General features: G+C 45.0%; 1 protein-coding gene across 2 annotated transcripts in view; it reads left to right on the forward strand.

Moving 5' to 3' along the window:
* Positions 1-18,250: 18,250 nt before the first annotated feature.
* LOC140074658 (putative methyltransferase DDB_G0268948) overlaps positions 18,251-26,911 on the forward strand; it is a 38,495-nt gene continuing 29,834 nt past the window's right edge. The window contains exon 1 of one of the 2 annotated variants that reach the window (XM_072119714.1): positions 18,251-18,341. The gene's annotated coding sequence lies outside the window, so the exon portion shown is untranslated. The remainder of the gene's footprint in view (positions 18,342-26,911) is intronic. The other variant, XM_072119715.1, reaches the window with a different exon arrangement.

The raw sequence follows: 26,911 nt of genomic DNA on the forward strand, positions 1-26,911 counted from the left end.
GGACTACTTTTGGAGGCAGCTATGGCGATGACGTGTGGAGGTAGCAATGGAGACAACGTGTGAAGGCAGCTAAAAAGACGATGTCTGGAGGCTGCTATGGAGACAATTTAATTTGGATAGTGCCTGTATGTGGCAGTCCAAAAAAGTTTTCAAACCAGAGGAGCAGGTAGGTGGCCCTCCAGAAAAATTGAATAGATTGAGTGCCTGTATGTGGCAGTCCAAAAAAGTTTTCAAACCAGAGGAGCAGGTAGCTGGTCCTCCAGAAAAATTACATAGATTGAGTGGCTGTATGTGGCACTCCCAAAAATTATTTAAAACAGAGGACAGGGTAGTTGGCCCTCCAGAAAAATTAAATACATAGAGTACTATAGCCAGAGCCAGTTGGCCCTGGCAAAAAAATAGCCAGTTTCCTCTACTTTAGTGTACAAAGAGGAGGAGAAGGAGGACAATGAGGAGGAGGAGTGCATACATTATTCAGGTTCAGCTTCTTTCACCTGGTGGAGAATGGAAATGCGGAGAAATCCAGGCTTTATTCATCTTGATAAGCGTCAGCCTGTCAGCGCTGTCAGTCGACAGGCGTGTACGCTTATCGGTGATGATGTCACCAGCTGCACTGAAAACCTGCTCGGACAACACGCTAGCGGCAGGGCAGGCAAGAACCTCCAAGGCGTACAGCGCCAGTTCGTGCCACATGTCCCGCTTTGAAACCCAGTAGTTGTAGGGAGCTGTGTGATCATTTAGGACGATGGTATGGTCAGCTACGTACTCCCTCACCATCTTTCTGTAAAGATCAGCCCTACTCTGCCGAGACTGGGGACAGGTGACAGTGTCTTGTTGGGGTGACATAAAACTGGCAAAGGACTTGTAAAGCGTACCCCTGCCAGTGCTGGACAAGCTGCCTGCTCGCCTACTCTCCCTCGCTACTTGTCCCGCAGAAGTACGCCCTCTGCCGCTAGCGCTGTCAGAAGGGAAATACTGTTTCAGCTTGTGCACCAGGGCCTGCTGGTATTCATGCATTCTCACACTACTTTCCTCTCCAGGGATGAGAGTGGAAAGATTTTGCTTGTACCGTGGGTCCAGGAGAGTGAATACCCAGTAATCGGTGCTGGAATAAATTCTTTGAACGCGAGGGTCACGGGATAGGCAGCTTAGCATGAAATCTGCCATATGCGCCAGAGTCCCAACTCGTAAGAATTCACTCCCCTCACTGGCCTGACTGTCCATTTCCAACTCCTCCAACTCCTCTTCTTCTGCCCATACACGCTGAACAGTGAAGGACTGAACAATGGTCCCCTCTTGTGTCTCGCCAACATTCTCCTCCTCTTCCTCCTCATCCTCCTCCACCTCCTCCGATGTGCGCTGAGAAACAGACCTAAGGGTGCTTTGGCTATCAACAAGGGAATCTTCTTCCCCCGTCTCTTGTGACGAGCGCAAAGCTTCCGACTTCATGCTGACCAGAGAGTTTTTCAACAGGCCAAGCAGCGGGATGGTGAGGCTGATGATGGCGGCATCGCCACTGACCATCTGTGTTGACTAGAGATGAGCGAACATACTCGTCCGAGCTTGATGCTCGATCGAGCATTAGCGTACTCGTAGCTGCTCGTTGCTCGGACGAGTATTTCGCCCGCTCGAGAAAATGGCAGCTCCCGCCGTTTTGCTTTTTGGCGGCCAGAAACAGAGCCAATCACAAGCCAGGAGACTCTGCACTCCACCCAGCATGACGTGGTACCCTTACACGTAGATAGCAGTGGTTGGCTGGCCAGATCAGGTGACCCTGGGATAGACTAGCCGCTGCCCGCGCTGCTCGGATCATTCTCTGTCTGGATGCCGCTAGGGAGAGAGCTGCTGCTGCTCAGGGAAAGCGTTAGGGTGTTCTATTAGCTTACTGTTAGGCAGGAGTTAAAGAACCCAACAGCCCTTCTTAGGGCTACAATAACGTTATAATTTTTTTTTTTTTTTATTTGCAGCTAGTACCATATTGTGAGGAATTAGCAGGGGGACTTGCTACCGTTGTGTTTAGCTCTTAGTGACACACATATCCACCTCAAACACCAAAGTGGGAAAATTTATTAGGGGTTTGAGTAGAATTAGGCACAGTCTGCCAGTTTCTTTTTATTTTACGTTTATTTTTTTCATAACTCAGCGTCATCTCATCTGGCATAGTAGTGTGCTGTAATACTTGGCTAGAAAATAGCCATAGGAGAATACAAACGTCTTAATTACACCTGCAGTAGCGTTATATATATTTGATTTCTGGTTGATCTGCTGGTGGCTGTACTTGCTGCAGTGCATCTACTATCAAATTGGGAGCAATTTGGAGTCAGACTTGCGACCACTGTGTTTTAGTGACGCACATATCCATCGCAAAGACCGAAGTGGGAAAATTTATTAGGGCCCGGGGTTGTATTTCAATTAGGCACAGTCTGCCAGTTTCTTTTTATTTTACGTTTATTTTTTTCATAACTCAGCGTCATCTCATCTGGCATAGTAGTGTGCTGTAATACTTGGCTAGAAAATAGCCATAGGAGAATACAAACGTCTTAATTACGCCTACAGTAGCGTTATATATATTTGATTTCTGGTTGATCTGCTGGTGGCTGTACTTGCTGCAGTGCATCTACTATCAAATTGGGAGCAATTTGGAGTCAGACTTGCGACCACTGTGTTTTAGTGACGCACATATCCATCGCAAAGACCGAAGTGGGAAAATTTATTAGGGCCCGGGGTTGTATTTCAATTAGGCACAGTCTGCCAGTTTCTTTTTATTTTACGTTTATTTTTTTCATAACTCAGCGTCATCTCATCTGGCATAGTAGTGTGCTGTAATACTTGGCTAGAAAATAGCCATAGGAGAATACAAACGTCTTAATTACGCCTACAGTAGCGTTATATATATTTGATTTCTGGTTGATCTGCTGGTGGCTGTACTTGCTGCAGTGCATCTACTATCAAATTGGGAGCAATTTGGAGTCAGACTTGCGACCACTGTGTTTTAGTGACGCACATATCCATCGCAAAGACCGAAGTGGGAAAATTTATTAGGGCCCGGGGTTGTATTTCAATTAGGCACAGTCTGCCAGTTTCTTTTTATTTTACGTTTATTTTTTTCATAACTCAGCGTCATCTCATCTGGCATAGTAGTGTGCTGTAATACTTGGCTAGAAAATAGCCATAGGAGAATACAAACGTCTTAATTACGCCTACAGTAGCGTTATATATATTTGATTTCTGGTTGATCTGCTGGTGGCTGTACTTGCTGCAGTGCATCTACTATCAAATTGGGAGCAATTTGGAGTCAGACTTGCGACCACTGTGTTTTAGTGACGCACATATCCATCGCAAAGACCGAAGTGGGAAAATTTATTAGGGCCCGGGGTTGTATTTCAACTAGGCACAGTCTGCCATTTCCTTTTTTATTTTACGTTTATTTTTTTCATAACTCAGCGTCATCTCATCTGGCATAGTAGTGTGCTGTAATACTTGGCTAGAAAATAGCCATAGGAGAATACAAACGTCTTAATTACGCCTACAGTAGCGTTATATATATTTGATTTCTGGTTGATCTGCTGGTGGCTGTACTTGCTGCAGTGCATCTACTATCAAATTGGGAGCAATTTGGAGTCAGACTTGCGACCACTGTGTTTTAGTGACGCACATATCCATCGCAAAGACCGAAGTGGGAAAATTTATTAGGGCCCGGGGTTGTATTTCAACTAGGCACAGTCTGCCATTTCCTTTTTTATTTTACGTTTATTTTTTTCATAACTCAGCGTCATCTCATCTGGCATAGTAGTGTGCTGTAATACTTGGCTAGAAAATAGCCATAGCAATAGGATAGCATCGTTTGGTTTTAAAAACTAAAAAACACAAAAAAAAAAAAAAAAAAAAAAGTTAAAAAAAAAATACAAGTTATAACTCTCATTTTCAAAATGTTTAACCCGAGGGCTAGGGGTAGAGGACGAGGGCGGGGACGTGGGCGTCCAACTACTGCAGGGGTCAGAGGCCGTGGTCCTGGGCGGGGTGAGACACCACCTGCTTATGAGGGAGCAGGGGAACGCCGCAGAGCTACACTCCCTAGGTTCATGTCTGAAGTTACTGGGACTCGTGGTAGAGCACTGTTGAGGCCAGAACAGTGCGAACAGGTGATGTCGTGGATTGCCGACAATGCTTCGAGCAATTTGTCCACCAGTCAGTCTTCCACGCAGTCCACCCATGTCACCGAAATCGGCACTCCTCCAGCTCCTGCACCTCAGCCTCCTCCCCCCCAGTCTGCCCCCTCCCAGCAAAATTTGCCATTTGAACCGGCATACTCTGAGGAACTGTTTTCTGGACCCTTCCCACAGTCACAAACCACTTGTCCGGTTGCTGATGAGCAATTTTCTGATGCCCAGGTTTTCCACCAGTCACAGTCTGTGGGTGATGATGACCTTGTTGACGTAGTGGAAGAAGTGTGTAAAGAGGTGTCCGACGATGAGGAGACACGGTTGTCAGACAGTGGGGAAGTTGTTGTCAGGGCAGGAAGTCCGAGGGGGGAGCAGACTGAGGGATCGGAGGATGATGAGGTGACAGACCCAAGCTGGGTTGAGAGGCCGGGTGAACACAGTGCTTCTGAGACGGAGGAGAGTCCTCGACCAGAACAGGTTGGAAGAGGCAGTGGTGGGGCCAGACGGAGAGGCAGGGCCAGAGCTGGTGCATCAGCGCCAAATGTGTCAACTAGTGAAGCTCCCGTGGCGAGGGCTCCTGCGGCGAGGGCTAGATTTTCAGAAGTCTGGAGGTTCTTTAAGGAAACACCGAATGACCGACGGACTGTGGTGTGCCACATTTGCCAAACCAGGATCAGCAGGGGTTCCACCACTACTAGCTTAACTACCACCAGTATGCGCAGGCATATGAATGCTAAACACCCCACTCAGTGGCAACAAGCGCATTCACCTCCGGCCGTGCACACCACTGCTCCTTCCCCTGTGTCAGCTGATAGTCAGCCCCCTGCCCAGGACCCTGCCACAAAAACCCCATCGTCACCTCCACGATCCTCCACAGCATCCACCAGCGTTCAGCTCTCCATACCCCAGACGCTGGAGCGGAAACGCAAATATAGTGCAACCCACCCGCACGCCCAAGCCCTTAATGTGCACATTTCCAGATTGCTAAGCCTGGAGATGCTGCCCTATAGGCTAGTAGAGACCGAGGCCTTTCGCAGCTTCATGGCGGCGGCCGCCCCTCGGTATTCGGTCCCCAGCCGCCACTACTTTTCCCGATGTGCCGTCCCAGCCCTGCACCAGCACGTGTCAGACAACATAATCCGTGCCCTGACCAACGCCGTTTCTGACAAGGTCCACCTGACCACGGACACGTGGACGAGTGCTGCCGGGCAGGGCCACTATATATCTCTGACGGCACATTGGGTTAACTTGGTGGAGGCTGGGACCGAGTGTGACCCTGCGGCTGGTCATATACTGCCGACGCCGAGGATTGCGGGGCCTACCTCGGTCCAGGTGTTTGAGGCCTACTATGCCTCCTCCTCCTCCCACCCCTCCTCCTCCGAACGACCATCCGTGGGCATGGCGCCATCAGTCGGTAGCTCTAGGCACAGCAGCAGTGCCGTCGCTAAGCGACAGCAGGCGGTGCTCAAACTGCTGAGCCTAGGCGATAAAAGGCACACCGCCCAAGAACTATTACAGGGCATCACGGCGCAGACTGATCTGTGGCTGGCACCGCTGAACCTGAAGCCAGGCATGGTTGTGTGTGACAACGGCCGTAACCTGGTGGCGGCTCTGCAACTCGGCAGACTGACACATGTGCCATGCCTGGCCCATGTGTTAAATCTGATAGTTCAGCGTTTCCTCAAGACATACCCCAATCTGTCTGATTTGCTCACGAAGGTGCGCCGCATCTGTGCGCATTTCAGGAAGTCCAGCACAGATGCTGCCACTCTCAGGGCAGCGCAGCGCCGCCTCCAACTGCCCGCTCACCGACTGTTGTGTGACGTGCCCACGAGGTGGAATTCAACACTGACCATGTTATCCAGAGTTTACCAGCAGCGCCGAGCCATTGTAGACTGCCAGATGTCAACTTCCACCAGAACTGGTAGTCAGGTCAGTCAGCTTCCTCAAGTCTACAATGAGGAGTGGACGTGGATGTCTGATATCTGTCAGGTGCTGAGTAACTTTGAGGAGTCAACACAGATGGTCAGTGGCGATGCCGCCATCATCAGCCTCACCATCCCGCTGCTTGGCCTGTTGAAAAACTCTCTGGTCAGCATGAAGTCGGAAGCTTTGCGCTCCTCACAAGAGACAGGGGAAGAAGATTCCCTTGTTGATAGCCAAAGCACCCTTAGGTCTGTTTCTCAGCGCATATCGGAGGAGGTGGAGGTGGAGGAGGATGAGGAGGAAGAGGAGGAGAATGTTGGCGAGACACAAGAGGGGACCATTGTTGAGTCCTACACTGTTGAGCGTGTATGGGCAGAAGAAGAGGAGTTGGAGGAGTTGGAGGAGGAGGAAATGGACAGTCAGGCCAGTGAGGGGAGTGAATTCTTACGCGTTGGTACTCTGGCGCATATGGCAGATTTCATGCTAGGCTGCCTATCCCGTGACCCTCGCGTTCAAAGAATTTATTCCAGCACCGATTACTGGGTGTTCACTCTCCTGGACCCACGGTACAAGCAAAATCTTTCCACTCTCATCCCTGGAGAGGAAAGGAGTGTGAGAATGCATGAATACCAGCAGGCCCTGGTGCACAAGCTGAAACAGTATTTCCCTTCTGACAGCGCTAGCGGCAGAGTGCGTAGTTCTGCGGGACAAGTAGCGAGGGAGAGTAGGCGAGCAGGCAGCTTGTCCAGCACTGGCAAGGGTACGCTTTACAAGGCTTTTGCCAGCTTTATGTCACCCCAGCAAGACACTGTCACCTGTCCCCAGTCTCGGCAGAGTAGGGCTGATCTTTACAGAAAGATGGTGAGGGAGTACGTAGCTGACCATACCATCGTCCTAAATGATCACACAGCTCCCTACAACTACTGGGTTTCAAAGCTGGACATGTGGCACGAACTGGCGCTCTACGCCTTGGAGGTTCTTGCCTGCCCTGCCGCTAGCGTCTTGTCAGAGCGGGTTTTCAGTGCAGCTGGTGGCATCATCACCGATAAGCGTACACGCCTGTCGACTGACAGCGCTGACAGGCTGACGCTTATCAAGATGAATAAAGCATGGATTTCTCCTAATTTCAAATCTCCAGCAGGTGAAGGAAGCTCAACCTGAATAATTTATCCACTCCTCCTCCTCCTCATTTTCCTCCTTCTCCTCCTCTTTCTACAGTAAAGCAGAGGAAACTGGCTGTTTTTTGACAGGGCCCACTGGCTCTAGGTATAGTACTTTATGCATTTAATTTTTCTGGAGGGCCACCGACACGGTCCTCTGTTTTAAACAATTTTTGGGAGTGCCACATACAGGCACTCAATCTATTCCATTTTTCTGGAGGGCCACCTACCTGCTCCTCTGGTTTGAAAAATTTTTTGGACTGCCACATACAGGCACTCAATCTATTCCATTTTTCTGGAGGGCCACCTACCTGCTCCTCTGGTTTGAAAAATTTTTTGGACTGCCACATACAGGCACTATCCAAATTGAATTGTCTCCATAGCAGCCTCCACACGTTGTCTCCATTGCTACCTCCAAAAGTCGTCCATATAGCTGCCTCCATACATCGTCCCTTTATCAAACGAGGTTTGTCAGGCCGAAATTTGGGTTGTTTTCATGGATTCCACATCAAAGTTGTTAACTTTGTCGCCACCCTGCTGTGTTATCCACAAAATACACTGGCAAACTTTTACCATTTACGGATATTATTTCAGCGCTTCTTGCGCATCTGTTTACATTCCCCTCACCCGCCATATCCTAAACTTATAAGAACGCTACTACACTTGATCTTATACAAAAGGTTCTTAGAAGTGCTGTTTGGGGAGTAGCCTAGAGACAGGGGCTTGGATTGGCGAAAGCTCGCCTAGCAGCGGAGCGCCAGCTCCGTGCGCATCATGCGCTTCTTGCGCATCTGTTTACATTCCCCTCACCCGCCATATCCTAAACTTATAAGAACGCTACTACACTTGATCTTATACAAAAGGTTCCTTGAAGTGCTGTTTGGGGAGTAGCCTAGAGACAGGGGCTTGGATTGGCGAAAGCTCGCCTAGCAGCGGAGCGCCAGCTCCATGCGCATCATGCGCTTCTTGCGCATCTGTTTACATTCCCCTCACCCGCCATATCCTAAACTTATAAGAACGCTACTACACTTGATCTTATACAAAAGGTTCTTAGAAGTGCTGTTTGGGGAGTAGCCTAGAGACAGGGGCTTGGATTGGCGAAAGCTCGCCTAGCAGCGGAGCGCCAGCTCCATGCGCATCATGCGCTTCTTGCGCATCTGTTTACATTCCCCTCACCCGCCATATCCCAAACTTATAAGAACGCTACTACACTTAACTTGGTGCAGGCTGGGACCGAGTCTGACCCTGGGGCTGGTCATATACTGCCGACGCAGAGGATTGCGGGGCCTACCTCGGTCCAGGTCTCAAAGGCCTACTATACCTCCAAATCCTCCCACCCCTCCTCCACCTCCTCCTCCTCCGAATTACCATCCGTGGGCATGGCGCCATCAGTCGGTAGCTCTAGGCACAGCAGCAGTGCCGTTGCTAAGCGACAGCAGGCGGTGCTCAAACTGCTGAGCCTAGGTGATAAAAGGCACACCGCCCAAGAGCTATTGCAGGGCATTCCACATCAAACTTGTTAACTTTGTCGCCACCCTGCTCTGTAAGCCACAAAATATACTGGAAAACTTTTTTCATTTACGGATATTATTTCAGCGCTTCTTGCGCAGATGTTTACATTCCCCTCACCCGCCATATCCCAAACTTATAAGAACGCTACTACACTTGATCTTATCCGAAAGGTTCTTAGAAGTGCTGTTTGGGGAGTAGCCTAGAGACAGGGGCTTGGATTGGCGAAAGCTCGCCTGGCAGCGGAGCGCCAGCTCCATGCCAAGAACCAACTAACATAGTTTTAACTGCAGTACCTTTAATCTACTACTAGTTCACTGCCTCCATACATCGTCCCCTTATCAAACGAGCTGTGTCAGGCAGAATTTTGGATTGTTTTCATGGCTTCCATGTTAACTTTGTCGCCACCCTGCTGTGTAATCCACAAAATATACTGGCAAACTTTTATCATGTACCAATATTATTTGAGCGCTTCTTGCTCACCTTCTTTGGTTCCTCTCTGCTACCCATTGGTTTGAAGCCTGAGTCCATTTAGGGTATGTCGCCATGCCACTCTCTAGCCTTCCGCTGCCTCTGCATGCCGTCCCCTATAGTGTCAGGGTCAATTATTGGATGTTTTAGATGCTATCTAGCTTCATTCTGTCACTCTGTCATGGCCATGCTGTTGCCCATAATTTTGGCATAATGGTGCGATTAAGCAGCCTCAGAGGCATCCATGCATGCTGCCCCTGCTGTTTCCTGTCCATTTCCGTGGTGTTTCCATCCTTTTCTGAGGTTCCCAGGTGTTTGGCCAAGCTTCCCTGTGCAGAGCCTTGGTCCCCTTGAAAAATGCTCGAGTCTCCCATTGACTTCAATGGGGCTCGTTACTCGAAACGAGCACTCGAGCATCGGGAAAAGTTCGTCTCGAATAACGAGTACCCGAGCATTTTAGTGCTCGCTCATCTCTAGTGTTGACTCCTCAAAGTTACTCAGCACCTGACAGATATCAGACATCCACGTCCACTCCTCATTGTAGACTTGAGGAAGCTGACTGACCTGACTACCAGTTCTGGTGGAAGTTGACATCTGGCAGTCTACAATCGCTCTGCGCTGCTGGTAAACTCTGGATAACATGGTTAGTGTTGAATTCCACCTCGTGGGCACGTCGCACAACAGTCGGTGAGCGGGCAGTTGGAGGTGGCGCTGTGCTGCCCTGAGAGTGGCAGCATCTGTGCTGGACTTCCTGAAATGCGCACAGATGCGGCGCACCTTCGTGAGCAAATCAGACAGATTGGGGTAAGTCTTGAGGAAACGCTGAACTATGAGATTTAACACATGGGCCAGGCATGGCACATGTGTCAGTCTGCCGAGTTGCAGGGCTGCCACCAGGTTACGGCCGTTGTCACACACAACCATGCCTGGCTTCAGGTTCAGCGGTGCCAGTCACAGATCAGTCTGCGCCGTGATGCCCTGTAATAACTCTTGGGCGGTGTGCCTTTTATCGCCTAGGCTCAGCAGTTTGAGCACCGCCTGCTGTCGCTTAGCGATGGCACTGCTGCTGTGCCTAGAGCTACCGACTGATGGCGCCATGCCCACGGATGGTAATTCAGAGGAGGAGGTGGAGGAGGGGTGGGAGGAGGAGGAGGCATAGTAGGCCTTTGAGACCTGGACCGAGGTAGGCCCCGCAATCCTCAGCGTCGGCAGTATATGAGCAGCCCCAGGGTCAGGCTCGGTCCCAGCCTCCACCAAGTTAACCCAATGTGCCGTCAGCGATATATAGTGGCCCTGCCCGGCAGCACTCGTCCACGTGTCCGTGGTCAGGTGGACCTTGTCAGAAACGGCGTTGGTCAGGGCACGGAGGATGTTCTCTGACACGTGCTTGTGCAGGGCTGGGACGGCACATTGGGAAAAGTAGTGGCGGCTGGGGACCGAATACCGAGGGGCGCCGCCATGAGGTTTCGAAAGGCCTCGGTCTCTACCAGCCTATAGGGCAGCATCTCCAGGCTAAGCAACTTGGAGATGTGGACGTTGAGGGCTTGGGCGTGTGGGTGGGTTGCGCTATACCTCCTTTTGCGCTCCAGCGTCTGGGGTATGGAGAGCTGAACGCTGGTGGATGCTGTGGAGGATCGTATCCTATTGCTATGGCTAGTTTCTAACCTACACTGACAGCACACAACTGGATTTTGTGCTTTGCAAGATGAGTTTGAGCTATAAAATGAAATAAAGGTAAAAAAAAAAAATCAGCAGACTCTGCCTAATTCTACTCAAACTAATAAATTGTCCCACTTCAGTGTTTGAGGTGGATATGCGTGTCACTAAGAGCTAAACACAACGGTCGCAGGTCTCCCAGCAAATTCCTCACAGTATGGTACTAGCTGCACAACTAATGCCAGCAAGCCCAGCCACAAGCAAACAAAAAAAAGGAAAATATAACGCTATTGTAGGCCTAAGTAAGCCGTTGGGGTTCTCCTATGGCTATTTTGTAGCCTACAATGAGAGCACACTGCTTTGCAAGATGAGTTTGAGCTATAAAATGAAATACAGCTAAAAAAAAAAAAAAATCAGCAGACTCAGCCTAATTCTACTCAAACCCCTAATAAATTGTCCCACTTCGGTGTTTGAGGTGGATATGCGTGTCACTAAGAGCTAAACACAACGGTCGCAGGTCTCCCAGCAAATTCCTCACAGTATGGTACTAGCTGCACTACTAGTGCCAGCAAGCCCAGCCACAAGCAAACAAAAAAAAGGAAAATATAACGCTATTGTAGGCCTAAGTAAGCCGTTGGGGTTCTCCTATGGCTATTTTGTAGCCTACAATGAGAGCACACTGCTTTGCAAGATGAGTTTGAGCTATAAAATGAAATACAGCTAAAAAAATCAGCAGACTCAGCCTAATTCTACTCAAACCCCTAATAAATTGTCCCACTTCGGTGTTTGAGGTGGATATGCGTGTCACTAAGAGCTAAACACAACGGTCGCAGGTCTCCCAGCAAATTCCTCACAGTATGGTACTAGCTGCACTACTAGTGCCAGCAAGCCCAGCCACAAGCAAACCAAAAAAAAGGAAAATATAACGCTATTGTAGGCCTAAGTAAGCCGTTGGGGTTCTCCTATGGCTATTTTGTAGCCGACACTGAAAGCACACTGCTTTGCAAGAAGAGTTTGAGCTATAAAATGAAATAAAGGTAAAAAAAATAAAATAAATCAGCAGACTCTGCCACAGTTGTGTGCTGTCAGTGTAGGTTAGAAACTAGCCATAGCAATAGGATAGCATCGTTTTGGTTAAAAAAAAAAAAAAAATTTAAAGTTTACACTTTAATTTGGAAAATGTTTAACCCGAGGGCTAGGGGTAGAGGACGAGGGCGTGGACGTGGGCGTCCAACTACTGCAGGGGTCAGAGGCCGTGGTCCTGGGCGGGGTGAGACACCACCTGCTGATGAGGGAGCAGGGGAACGCCGCAGAGCTACACTCCCTAGGTTCATCATGTCTCAAGTTACTGGGACTCGTGGTAGAGCACTATTGAGGCCAGAACAGTGCGAAGAGGTGATGTCGTGGATTGCGGACAATGCTTCTAGCCATTTGTCCACCAGTCAGTCTTCCACGCAGTCCACCCATGTCACCGAAATCAGCACTCCTCCGGCTCCTCCACCTCAGCCTCCTTCCCCCCAGTCTACCCCCTCCCAGCAAAATTTGGCATTTGAAGCGGCATACTCTGAGGAACTGTTTTCTGGACCCTTCCCACAGTCACAAACCACTTGTCCGGTTGCTGCTGAGCAATTTTCCGATGCCCAGGTTTTCCACCAGTCGCAGTCTGTGGGTGATGATGACATTATTGACGTAGTGGAAGAAGTGTGTAAAGAGGTGTCGGACGATGAGGAGACACGGTTGTCAGACAGTGGTGAAGTTGTTGTCAGGGCAGGAAGTCCGAGGGGGGAGCAGACTGAGGGATCGGAGGATGATGAGGTGACAGACCCAAGCTGGGTTGATAGGCCGGGTGAACACAGTGCTTCTGAGACGGAGGCGAGTCCTATAGCAGAACAGATTGGAAGAGGCAGGGGTGGGGCCAGACGGAGAGGCAGGGCCAGAGCTGGTGCATCAGCGCCAAATGTTGCCCGTAGTCAACCTCCCGTGGCGAGGGCTAGATTTTCAGAAGTCTGGAGGTTCTTTAAAGAAACACCGGATGACCGACGGACTGTGGTGTGCAACCTTTTCCAAACCAGGATCAGCAGGGGTTCCACCACTACTAGCTTAACTACCACCAGTATGCGCAGGCATATGAATGCTAAACACCCCACTCAATGGCACCAAGCCCATTGACCTCCGGCCGGGCACACCACTGCTCCTTCCCCTGTGTCATCTGCTAGTCAGCCCCCTGCCCAGGACCACGGCCCAAACACCTCCCGTGCGAAAACCCCATCTTCGCCTCCACGATCCTCCACAGCATCCACCAGCGTTCAGCTCTCCATACCCCAGACGCTGGAGCGTAAAAGGAAGTATAGCACAACCCACGCCCAAGCCCTCAACGTCCACATCTCCAAGTTGCTTAGCCTGGAGATGCTGCCCTATAGGCTGGTAGAGACCGAGGCCTTTCGAAACCTCATGGCGGCGGCCGCCCCTCGGTATTCGGTCCCCAGCCGCCACTACTTTTCCCGATGTGCCGTCCCAGCCCTGCACAAGCACGTGTCATAGAACATCATCCGTGCCCTGACCAACGCCGTTTCTGACAAGGTCCACCTGACCACGGACACGTGGACGAGTGCTGCCGGGCAGGGCCACTATATATGGCACATTGGGTTAACTTGGTGGAGGCTGGGACCGAGTCTGACCCTGGGGCTGCTCATATACTGCCAACGCCGAGGATTGCGGGGCCTACCTCGGTCCAGGTCTCAAAGGCCTACTATGCCTCCTCCTCCTCCCACCCCTCCTCCACCTCCTCCTCCTCTGAATTACCATCCGTGGGCATGTCTCTAGCCTAGAGACAGGGGCTTGGATTGGCGAAAGCTCGCCTGGCTGCGGAGCGCCAGCTCCATCTCAAGATCCAACTAACATAGTTTTAACTGCAGCACCTTTAATCTACTACTAGTTCACTGCCTCCATACATTGTCCCCTTATTAAACGAGCTGTGTCGGGCAGAATTTTGGGTTGTTTTCATGGCTTCCACATCAAACTTGTTAACTTTGTCGCCACCCTGCTGTGTAATCCACAAAATATACTGGCAAACTTTTATCATTTACCAATATTATTTCAGCGCTTCTTGCGCATCTGTTTACATTCCCCTCACGCCATATCCTAAACTTATAAGAACGCTACTACACTTGATCTTATACAAAAGGTTCTTAGAAGTGCTGTTTGGGGAGTAGCCTAGAGACAGGGGCTTGGATTGGCGAAAGCTCGCCTGGCTGCGGAGCGCCAGCTCCATCTCAAGATCCAACTAACATAGTTTTAACTGCAGCACCTTTAATCTACTATTAGTTCACTGCCTCCATACATCGTCCCCTTATCAAACGAGCTGTGTCGGGCAGAATTTTGGGTTGTTTTCATGGCTTCCACATCAAACTTGTTAACTTTGTCGCCACCCTGCTGTGTAATCCACAAAATATACTGGCAAACTTTTATCATTTACCAATATTATTTCAGCGCTTCTTGCGCATCTGTTTACATTCCCCTCACCGCCATATCCTAAACTTATAAGAACGCTACTACACTTGATCTTATACAAAAGATTCTTAGAAGTGCTGTTTGGGGAGTAGCCTAGAGACAGGGGCTTGGATTGGCGAAAGCTCGCCTGGCAGCGGAGCACCAGCTCCATCTCAAGATCCAACTAACATAGTTTTAACTGCAGCACCTTTAATCTACTACTAGTTCACTGCCTCCATACATCGTCCCCTTATCAAACGAGCTGTGTCAGGCAGAATTTTCAGGTGTTTCACCAGATACATAGTGGAACGCGGCCCATCTGTCGCCGCCATGCTGGAGACCTGAAGTTGCAATCATAGCAGCGCAATATGGATGCCCCATACTGTCGCTCTTAATCATGGAACCATTTCCGTAAAAACAATTAAAAATAGAACCACTATGCTATTCCATTATTCCTAGGTGAAATATTCAAACGACCCGGCCTGCTTTGAAAATTATAATTTTTTTTTAAGTAAACGCTTCTGGCCCCCAGGCCCATTTTGGGTGGGGAGGAGCCGAGAGACAGGGGCTTGGACAGGCGAAAGCTCGCCTGGCAGTGGACCGCCAGCTCCATCCCAAGATTAGGCAGCCTCAGAGGCATCCATGCATGCTGCCCCTGCTGTTTCCTGTCCATTTTGCCTCCACGATCCTCCACAGCGTCCACCAATGTCTCATTTCAACTCTCTATACCCCAGACGCTGGAGCACGAGAGGATATGCAGCACATCATCCCCTTATCAAACGAGCTGTGTCAGGCAGAATTTTCAGGTGTTTCACCAGATACATAGTGGAACTCGGCCCATCTGTCGCCGCCATGCTGGAGACCTGAAGTTGCAATCATAGCAGCGCAATATGAATGCCCCATACTGTCGCTCTTAATCATGGAAGTCGTCTCCATGGCTGCCTCCACATGTCGTCCCCTTATCAAAAGAGCTGTGTCAGGCTCATTTTTCGGGTGTTTCACCAGATACGTTATGGAACTTGGTCACTATGTCGACACCATGCTGTGTTATCGACTAAATATACCGTCAACCTTTTGTTCACATAGGGCTCATTTCACCTCCTTTGGTGAAACCTGAGTCCATTTAGGGTATGTCGCCATGAGACTCTCTAGCCTGCCACTGCTGCCGCTGCCCATAATTTTGCCCATAATTTTGGCATAATGGTGCAATTAAGCAGCCTCAGAGGCATCCATGCATGCTGCCCCTGCTGTTTCCTGTCCATTTCCGTGGTGTTTCCATCCTTTTCTGAGGTTCCCAGGTGTTTGGCCAAGCTTCCCTGTGCAGAGCCTTGGTCCCCTTGAAAAATGCTCTAGTCTCCCATTGACTTAAATGGGGCTCGTTATTCGAGACGAGCACTCGAGCATCGGGAAAAGTTCGTCTCGAATAACGAGTACCTGAGCATTTTAGTGCTCGCTCATCTCTATTTATTATTCATTGTGCTTTATATGCCTTTTAGCTATCCTTTTCCACCCAATATATTATGCAATTCATTAACCATACTTCATCACTCTTTCCTTCCACTATCTAATTCTAACTCACATTTTTGTATACTTCATCATCTACTATTTATCTATTTATTTATTTATTTGTTTTAATTCCTTCCACACATGTTCCACTTCTTAATTGCTACTCAGTACTACTTATTACTCTATATCAGGTTCTAATTACCTAGTTAATCAAGCCATCATTACCTTCTTTTGTGCATATACAATTTTGTGTACTTTTAGTGCTATTATGTGAACGCTTTAAACATCTACTCCCTACAGTTTCCTACTATACATTTTATGTACTTTTGTATCCCTTGCTCCCTCTGTATTTGTAATTCACTATGTATGAATTGATTTATATGTGCTTATATTCTGTATTCCATTGATTTTATGTATTTATTTTACTAGTTTTGGTCTGACGAAGGAGTTTCCCCGAAACGCGTTACCATTGGATTTTACTGCTACCAATAAATATTGTGTAATTTACTACACTTGGAGATTTCTGTTTGGTTACAAGCACACCCACCTGGCCCTCTCCATTTTTTCTATTTTTGTATTATTTACTTCACGGTACCTCTGGTAACCGGTTTTCGGAGTGCCTAGGAGTTGCTGCAGTAACCTAAGATTATAACTTCCGTACTAACAAGGATCCTTCCCTCTACTGGATATTTAATACCACTTGTACCCAAGTGGTTACCAGGTGAGCATCCACTTTTCTCACCACAATCGGTACCTACTTGTCTCTACGTTATTACGCGAGGCGCCGTCCTCTTCCGTTGTTGTTTTTCTTTCTCAGGTTTGAGGTCAGTCATGTAAAGACATTGTTAGCCTGTATTGAGCCAGTTCTTTCCACAATTACCGTATTTTTCGGACTATAAGGCGCACCATCAACAAATGCCTGCTAAAACGTCTAGGTTTGTATATAAGGCACAACTGATTATAAGGATGAATGACCAGAAGGTGGCAGACTTGTGCACAGTTCCAGGCAAGTCTGTAAGTACGGTTCATATATAAGGCGCACTGGACTATGAGAAAATCAAAGGATTTTTTTGTGCCATGGCTAGTTGTTAGGGGCGTCTGTTTGCCGGATTGGCTGTTCGGCCAATCTGGCAATATGTCCGGGCCAAAACTGAACATTGGGTCCGCTTATCTCTTATTAGGAATAATTATTGAAAAGGTTAAGAGAACCAGTCATAAGGTGAAAATGTGTGCATTGCTTCTGATGAGATATTGATGCCAATTAATTTGAAAGCAATAGAATCATAAGAAAATGACAATGGAATTCAGAGTGGAAAGTTATGATGATATTCTTGGAGATGATGCCATGATTATATTTGAATACGTGTTAATTAGTATGTTAGGTGCTGAAACTAAGAGCACTAATTGATAAAAAACGGTGGGGAAAAGAAATTTACCTGCATTAGAATCAGTGGAGTAACATCTTGGATAAAAAGAGTTGAGGCTGGAAGTGGTGGTGAAACTTCTCCTTTAAAGGATTTGCTACTCAGGCCTTAAAGAGTCTCTGTTTGCAATAATAGATTATTTTCGTAGGAGCACTGTCCCTCTGAGTGAAACTGAATGCGGTGCTATGAAGCATGTATTGAAAGGGTCCACATGATGTTGAGCTCTGGCTGATCAGTGTTAAAGGGGTTGTCCACTTTCAGAAAGTATATATTGTTTGTGTAATGAAAATTATACAATTATACAATTTTATAAAATACTTTCTGTAATAATTCTTCATGGGTTTCTAGATCTCTGCTTGCTATCCTGCTATAGAAAGCTTGTATGTTTACTTTCAGTGGATAGAAATCTGCCCATGGTCATGTGATGGACATGCAGGTGCACGGCTCATTATATTACAGAGAGTAATCAGAGCCATGGGCAGATTTCTATCCACTGGAAGTAACCATTAAAGCTTCCTATAGAATGATAGCAAGCAGAGATCTAGAAAACTGTTAGGAAAGCATATTGGAAAATTGTATAACTTTTCATAACACAAAGCATATCAATGAGTTGCTAAGAGTGGACAACCCCTTTAAAACTCTGTCGACTCATGTGCAAAACTGTCCTAGTTGTTCATGGCAACCAGTTAGAGCTCAGCTTTCTTTATCTCTAAATAAATAGTTTATAAAATAAAAGGTGAGCTCTGATTGGTTTCCACAAGCAACCAGAATGAGTTTGCTGTAAAACAAGTCTAATAAACCTCCCCTTCTGAGGTACGTGGATACACGTGGTATTGACTCTCCTGAGCCCTGAGGAGAAATAGTCGCTGTGGGCATGTCTAAAACTGCTTTCCCTTCCTGCTGTTTGGAAATCTCTGGAAGAAAACCACCCCCTTTGCTGTATATGAATAGCTGTGAGGAACCCTTACAGCCGGATATCTGCCTTGGATGAACAGGTGTGTGAGGACATCACTTCTGCACTCTGTCTACTACAGGTGGTAAGAGCAGTAGGGGAAGGGAGTAAGATGCTCATTTGTTAAGTGGATCTAAAGTAACTCTATGTACTATAATATGATTTATGATGTGACAGTATATATTCTAAGATAATATGAGTGTGAAAAGAGAGAGAGAGCACACAGAACATGGGGGCGAGAAGATTGAGATTCTCCTTCACTGTTTGAGGGTCAAAGAGATGGTACTGAAGGAAGAAATGATACCTTTAAACAACCTACCTTGAAGGGAATAATGCAAGCAATCCCAAAAAATGTTTGATTTCTGGTATTTTGGTTCAAACCATAGCCACCCCTTGTAAAAGAGAAATTGTCATCGGGACGATCTGAGTCAAATCAGATAGAGAAAGTCTAGAGCAGAGATCTAGATGTTATATAAGATTAATTGATTTTCCAAGCTGTCGGTGGGGAAGGGCATTTTCTTTTCTTTAGTTTTTTTTTCTTCACATTTAGATGGATGCTACTTATAAAGCCTGAAACATTCATGGATGATCTTATAGAATTCATATCTTGGAATATACAGTACAGGGTGTAGGCTCTAAAACCCCCAAATTTTGGCCGTTTGGCAGCATGTGTGTGTGTATATAATATATATATATATATATATATATATATATATATATATATATATATATATATTACACAACTTTTTATTTTAGATGTTTTAGAATATTTGAATAAATAACTTTGTTCTAGTATTCATATTCACTGAAATCCATTTTATTGCACTAGGGGGATATAATATGGTAATGCATAAGGAATTGGATAGAGGGAAGATAGCACTATAAATAGCATTATACATTTGTTAAGACAAAGGGCTACATGTATCACTGTTTTTTTCTGTTGTTTTTGCGCCTTTTCATTCAGGCGCACAATTGTTGCGCCATTTTTGCGATTAAACGTCAAATTAGCCGCGCAGCAAAAATAACCAGTTTTCCATCATCTATCTTACCAATCCAGATGTTTAGCTGCGCCTAATGATATTCATAACTTGCAACGTTTTCATTTAGGCGCAAAAACGGGCGCAAAAACACTCCAGCCCGAAGGTGGCGTTAACTGAGAAGAAAGCACTGAGCCCCTTTGCAGAACAGCTCATTTCTTGAAGCAGAGCTCGGCCAGACACTGGTACATATAATGGACATATTACATACACTGCAGACAGGAGCTGCAGACTCTATTTACAGTTCATCACCTTCTATTTACAAAATATTCTGCAAACTCCTGAGCTCACAGCAAGAGAGAAGAGAACTTTGCAGAAGTTTGCAGAATTTTGCAGAAACTACAGACAAGTGTCCCCCATGTAATTCTGCACAGTATCTGAGGGGGATACTGTGCAGAATTACAGGGGTGCAGCAGGAGACCAGCACTGGGGGATCCCCTCCAGGAGAAGCCCCTGCTGAGGAGGTCACTGGGTGTCACACACCTGGGTGCTGCTGTGAGTGTTATCTTCATTCTGGGATGTGGGAGAAGCAGAGAGGAGCTTGTAGCAGGATCACATGTAACTGCCTGAATCTAACATTGCGCCTAAACTGCGCCAAAATTGCGCCTAAACTGTTTTAAAGTAAAGTGATTAATAAGAGGCAGGAAATTACCTTATCACAGATGGTGATAATTTTGGCAAAACAGTGCGCCATAATTTAGGCGCAACTACTACACTTAGGCGCACAAAAGTGATAAATGTGGCCCAAAGTTGGAATGGTACCATAAATGGAGAATTAAGCACCCACATGATAAATATTAATCACTAAGATTCACAGAACTCTTGTGTTAAAAGTATTTTATATGGAGTCGGGTATGTCGGACCATTCTCTAATATACTTTTAAGTCCGAGTAGCAGAGAAAATTATCATTACAGATTAAATCTGGCTTAGTGTAATTAAAATCACAAAGAGTATGTAAGGCGATACACAGATTTCTCCAATATGATGTTGATTCATCAAGTATGGTGTGGAGCACTTTAAAAAATTTTTATGAGGTAAATTATAAGATAAAAAAAACTTTATAATAAGAATATATATATATATATTAGAAACATGTGTTCACCTTTATATATTAAACACCTAGTGAGGAAAATAGGAAAATTTGGTTGAAGGCACTGGAAGCTTAAATAAAACCGCAAAAACTGCCAGATTTAAAAGCACCAGAGGATTTTTTTTAGGGAAATAGATCAGGTTAAATTCGTTCAAGCTTTATAAAAAAGAAAATCAAGAGACTACAAAAAAAAAGGAAAAGGATCTTTGATGGGGATGGATAGTAACCTGATTTTGGAAATCCTAACTTATAGGCTTGGTAAACTAATTACATAAATTATAAATGACAATCAGAATGGCTTCATGCCAAATAAATCCACCTCTTTTAGATTATAGAAAGTCTTTCTAAACATCCAGCTAGGAGAATCTATAAATGGAGAAAATAGAGCACTGGTGTCAAGACTCAAGTATTAGAGAGTCTCAAGTAGTCGAGTTGCAATATTTGTGCATGGTGTTGGAACACTTTGGAATGGGGTAAAATAGCTATAGGTTCAACTGTCTGCATATTCGGAAATATAACTTGTCAAGTGGCACAAGACGGAGCAGAAGGTTGTCCGTTATCACCTCTCATTTGCTTTTACTGTTGAGCTGAGGGCTAAAAAGAGAGATAGGGGCCTGAGGCTATGGGAAAGAGCAGAAAAAATCTCTCATATCGGCGAAGGTACTCCGGCACATTTACTTACCCGGTCCAGAGAGTTCCCTGAAAGTGCATTGTCCAACCAGAATGCTCTCTGCCGCGGACGTATGTCTAACATAAGAGTAACTGCCAGAGAAAGAGTAAGGGGAAGATCTACTGTGTTTTCTGTGCTTCTGACATGGTCAGTAAATTTAATTTGTATTCGCAATAAGAATTCAGGACTACAGTGCCAATGCATGGACTTCTGATGCAGCTGTCCTGCAGTCCTTTGCTCATCATAAGGATAGATAGGTTTGAAAAACCCGGGTTGTTGTAAGACGCGCTGCCCCAATTAGGCTGAGTATGACACAAATAGTGGGGTTCAAGGCAATATTTATTTGAATGGTATAAAGGACTACGCGTTTCGGGGGTGGTCTACCCCCTTCCTCAGGTCCGTGACAAATACTAAACAAAATAAAATAGTAAAAGGGATATATGTAAAACTTGAAAGAAATCAACAAATATACAAATATACATATATAAATATACAGATACATATACATGCGGAAACGACATTTAATTTTGAACATTCAAATTAAAAGGGTAGGTATGTCGAGTACAATCTCTTGTTATATATAAACAAATTCATTTGGTATTTAAAATAAATAAAATATGATAATAGACACAGAGTGTTTCACATAAAAAGAATGTTTCACATAAAAAAGTAGTTAGTGCACATATAAATTTCATACTTATAGGAAAGAAAAAACTATAAGAATGTATAGGGCAGAAGAAATGGAGAAATTGTCCGGATGATAGTGGGTGTAAAGAGTGGGTAAATGATATGTAATGGTAATAGTCGGTGGTATGTGGTAAAGCAGTGAATGTAAATTAGAGAATTACCTTGAGCGCCGGGGTGCGATAGGTAACCCAGGGTAGGCACCGGACTGCTATTAGAGGATGAATAGAAGGTTTAGGAGATATGTTTCCTATGGTAGGAGCAATATATAAGATGGCTGGGGTTTGGGGAAACTCACTTGGTCTGTGGTAAATGCTGAAAGCCTGGTTTCGGCGCGAAGTGTGCGCCCAATGGAAGCGGGAGCCCTTTAAACGTGCGGGGGTGATAATGAAACTAGGAGCATGTGCAGTAGGTGGTGAGATCGCTGCTGCGGTGGAGACAGGGATTGGATCGCTAAGGTAGTGTTGATATAGAGATAGTGACAATGTATCGGCATTAGAGTGTTTGGAATGCGTGAATTTGTTCTGTAATTGGTGATTGATATGTGTTAGGAGATATGGATGTTAATATGTGTAATTGAAGGTAATAGAGGGTATGATTATATGAATGTGTGAGAATGAATGTAAGTCTGTGTAGAGTTGGATGAGGTATAATAAATGTAATAGTTAAAGGATACAGATGAGGTATAATATATATGAGGTATAATAAATAAATGCAATGGTTAAATAAGTAGACATATGGTTATCTCTAGGTATAACCAGAACATGCTGTGGTAAATATATAAATAAATAAATGAATAAATAAATAGATAAATAAATGAATAACTAAATAAATGGACAGCGGTAAATGGGAAATAAATAAATAAATAAATAGATAAATAAATGAATAGTAATACGGACTTATTGCGAGGGGTGTACAGATTATAGTTGGAAGTAGATATAAGCAATTACTAAAATATACATATAAATGAATTGATAAATAAAGGAATATATACGGATTCAGGTACGTTCGATTAGTTCGTTTAGACCGCTAGGGGTCAAGGTATTTAATTTAAAGATCCAGAAATTTTCTCTACGGACTAGTTGGTTGAATCTATCTGGATGTGAAGTAGGAATTTGTTCGATAGGAATAAGTTTCAATAGGGATGGGTCTTTATTGTGGTGGGATGTGAAATGACGGGAAACGCTGTGTAGGGAATAACCACAGTTGATTTTGCTCCGGTGGGTATTGATGCATTCTCTTAAACTCTGGGTGGTGCGCCCCACATATTGCAGGGAGCATGGGCATTCCAGGACATAAATGACGTAATCTGAGCCACAGTTGATAAATGAATTAATCTTAAATGTTTCTCCTGTAGATAAGGCCTTAAAATCTTTAGTCTTATTGCATAGGATGTCGCAGGTCTTGCATCTTTCCTTGTTGCATTTATAGCAACCTTTCAGTTCTGGAAAAAAGGAGAGAGTGGGTTTCTTTCTTTCTTTACGGAGTCTTGTGGGGGCTAGAATATTCTTAAAAGGTTGGGGCCCTTCTGAAGGTGAGATGTGGTTTAGAAGGGAGTAAATCTGAAATGTATGGGTCTTTTTTGAGGATGTTCCAGGGTGTGTCTGATAAAGTTATGATCAGTGGTATATGTGGTAATGAAGTTGGACTTGTGTAAGTGGGCATGTGCTTTTTTTGTAGGGGGGATCAGACAGTCCTTTTGTGTAAGGCGATTGACTTTCTGGTATGCGTTCTTTAGTAATCCTGGTGGGTAGCCTTTTTCTATAAATCTATCCCTAAGGATTTTTGATTGTGCCTGAAAGATTTTGTGGTCGGTACAGTTTCGGCGGATCCTTTTATATTGGCCGTATGGTACATTTTGTAACCATTTCTTATAGTGTGAGCTTGAAAAATCTAAGAAGCTGTTGACGTCTACGCTTTTAAAAAAGGTTTTGGTAGTTAGGTGAGGGTTCTGTTCGTCAACTTGGATTAGGAGGTCCAAATATTCAATTTGTGTCTGAGATGTATTGACTGTTAACTCAATGCCCCAAGAGTTTTGGTTAATCTCTTTAACAAAATTTAGGGCTTGGGCTTCTGTTCCTTTCCAGATGATGAAGAGATCATCTATGTATCTTCTGAAGAATTGGATTTGGTGGCTGTAGTTGATATTACCTGTAATATGAGGTTTTTTCAAAGCAGCCCATAAAAATATTTGCATAACTTGGTGCAAATCTTGTCCCCATAGCTGTCCCCCTGACTTGTGAGAAGATGTCCTTTTGAAACATGAAGGTGTTGTGTTCCAGAATGTCATGGAATGCCCATGCTCCCTGCAATATGTGGGGCGCACCACCCAGAGTTTAAGAGAACGCATCAATACCCACCGGAGCAAAATCAACTGTGGTTATTCCCTACACAGCGTTTCCCGTCATTTCACATCCCACCACAATAAAGACCCATCCCTATTGAAACTTATTCCTATCGAACAAATTCCTACTTCACATCCAGATAGATTCAACCAACTAGTCCGTAGAGAAAATTTCTGGATCTTTAAATTAAATACCTTGATCCCTAGCGGTCTAAACGAACTAATCGAACGTACCTGAATCCGTATATATTCCTTTATTTATCAATTCATTTATATGTATATTTTAATAATTGCTTATATCTACTTCCAACTATAATCTGTACACCCCTCGCAATAAGTCCGTATTACTATCCATTTATTTATTCATTTTTATATCTATTTATTTATTTATTTATTTCCCATTTACCGCTGTCCATTTATTTAGTTATTCATTTATTTATCTATTTATTTATTCATTTATTTATTTATATATTTACCACAGCATGTTCTGGTTATACCTAGAGATAGCCATATGTCTACTTATTTAACCATTGCATTTATTTATTATACCTCATATATATTATACCTCATCTGTATCCTTTAACTATTACATTTATTATACCTCATCCAACTCTACACACACTTACATTCATTCTCACACATTCATATAATCATACCCTCAATTACCTTCAATTACACATATTAACATCCATATCTCCTAACACATATCAATCACCAATTACAGAACAAACTCGCCCATTCCAAACACTCTAATGCCGATACATTGTCACTATCTCTATATCAACACTACCTTAGCGATCCAATCCCTGTCTCCACCGCAGCAGCGATCTCACCGCCTACTGCGCATGCGCCTAGTTTCATTATCACCCCCGCACGTTTAAAGGGCTCCCGCTTCCATTGGGCGCACACTTCGCGCCGAAACCAGGCTTTCAGCATTTACCACGGACCAAGTGAGTTTCCCCAAACCCCAGCCATCTTATATATTGCTCCTACCATAGGAAACATATCTCCTAAACCTTCTATTCATCCTCTGATAGCAGTCCGGTGCCTACCCTGGGTTACCTATCGCACCCCGGCGCTCAAGGTAATTCTCTAATTTACATTCACTGCTTTACCACATACCACCGACTATTACCATTACATATCATTTACCCACTCTTTACACCCACTATCATCCGGACAATTTCTCCATTTCTTCTGCCCTATACATTCTTATAGTTTTTTCTTTCCTATAAGTATGAAATTTATATGTGCACTAACTAATATCTACTAACTACTTTTTTATGTGAAACATTCTTTTTATGTGAAACACTCTGGGGGTCATTTACTAAGGGCCCGAATCGCGTTTTCCCGATGTGTTACCCGAATATTTGCGCCGAGTTTCCTTGAATTGCCCCGGGATTGTGGCGCACGGGTTTGGATTGTGTCGCGCGCGCACCAGCTTCCGTGCGCCACAAATAGGGGGCGTGGTTTTCGAGCAACCCGAATTATTCGGACAAGCCCCTGAATTTAAAAACCGAATTGTGTCGCATAAGGACCGCTTACCTTCACCTGGTCCAGCTCGGTGCATTCCGGCGCGATGAGTTTACTTTCAGCGCAGCAGCGCCACCTGGTGGACGGCGGAAGAACTACCTTATTAAATCCCGGCCGGACCCGAATCCAGAGCGGAGAAGCCGCCGCTGGAACGCGAATGGACCGGGTAAGTAAATGTGCCCCTCTGTGTCTATTATCATATTTTATTTATTTTAAATACCAAATGAATTTGTTTATATATAACAAGAGATTGTACTCGACATACCTACCCTTTTAATTTGAATGTTCAAAATTAAATGTCGTTTCCGCATGTATATGTATCTGTATATTTATATATGTATATTTGTATATTTGTTGATTTCTTTCAAGTTTTACATATATCCCTTTTACTATGTTATTTTGTTTAGTATTTGTCACGGACCTGAGGAAGGGGGTAGACCACCCCCGAAACGCGTAGTCCTTTATACCATTCAAATAAATATTGCCTTGAACCCCACTATTTGTGTCATACTCAGCCTAATTGGGGCAGCGCGTCTTACAACAACCCGGGTTTTTCAAACCTATCTATCCTTGTGATTCCCCATCCGGCACTACCACTGTACCAGACTCCGGGAAGACGCAGCACACCCCTCCAACGATCATTGGATATCAGATGTTACAACAATCATCTGCTCTACACGCATAAGACACAAGGTGTCTACAGGTGAGCAGATACCCTTAACACTTCACCATACTTTCAAGTGACCTATTGCACTAGGGGCGCCGCCTGTGTCTCTTTCTATTTTTCTTTGCTCATCATGTCAGGGATATCCTGGGCATAAAACACCCTCTCATTCTTTTAATACTGCAATCACATAATAAAGGACTTAAATTTGTCTAGTTGTCCTGCCATGTGCACTGATATGGTCAAAAAGAGGGAACATGGGAGAGTGGGATAAGGAAAGTTGATGTAGCCTCTGCTTATCCCTCGCTGCGAAGATCAGGTGAAAGTTCTCTAAGTCCTGTCCTGTGCTTTCTATTTAACATTTATACTCTCTTTTCTTCAGGTAATGTATTGTGTATTGGCCAATAAGTATATACTGTTTATGCATTCATTTATATGATCTGTTGTATGTATCTATGCGTAAGTAGGACATAAAAATGTGTTAATCTTTGGCATGTGTTCACATGATGTGTTTACTTTACAGTTTGAAATGCATATATGTTTGTTTGGTAAGTGGCATCATGTGTTTGACTTCTTAATCATTTTCATTAATATTAAAAGGCAAAACACATTATTACAGTAATAAATGCATA

The sequence above is a fragment of the Engystomops pustulosus genome, chromosome 8 (genome assembly GCF_040894005.1).
Source record: "Engystomops pustulosus chromosome 8, aEngPut4.maternal, whole genome shotgun sequence".
NCBI classification, from domain to species: Eukaryota; Metazoa; Chordata; class Amphibia; order Anura; family Leptodactylidae; genus Engystomops; species Engystomops pustulosus.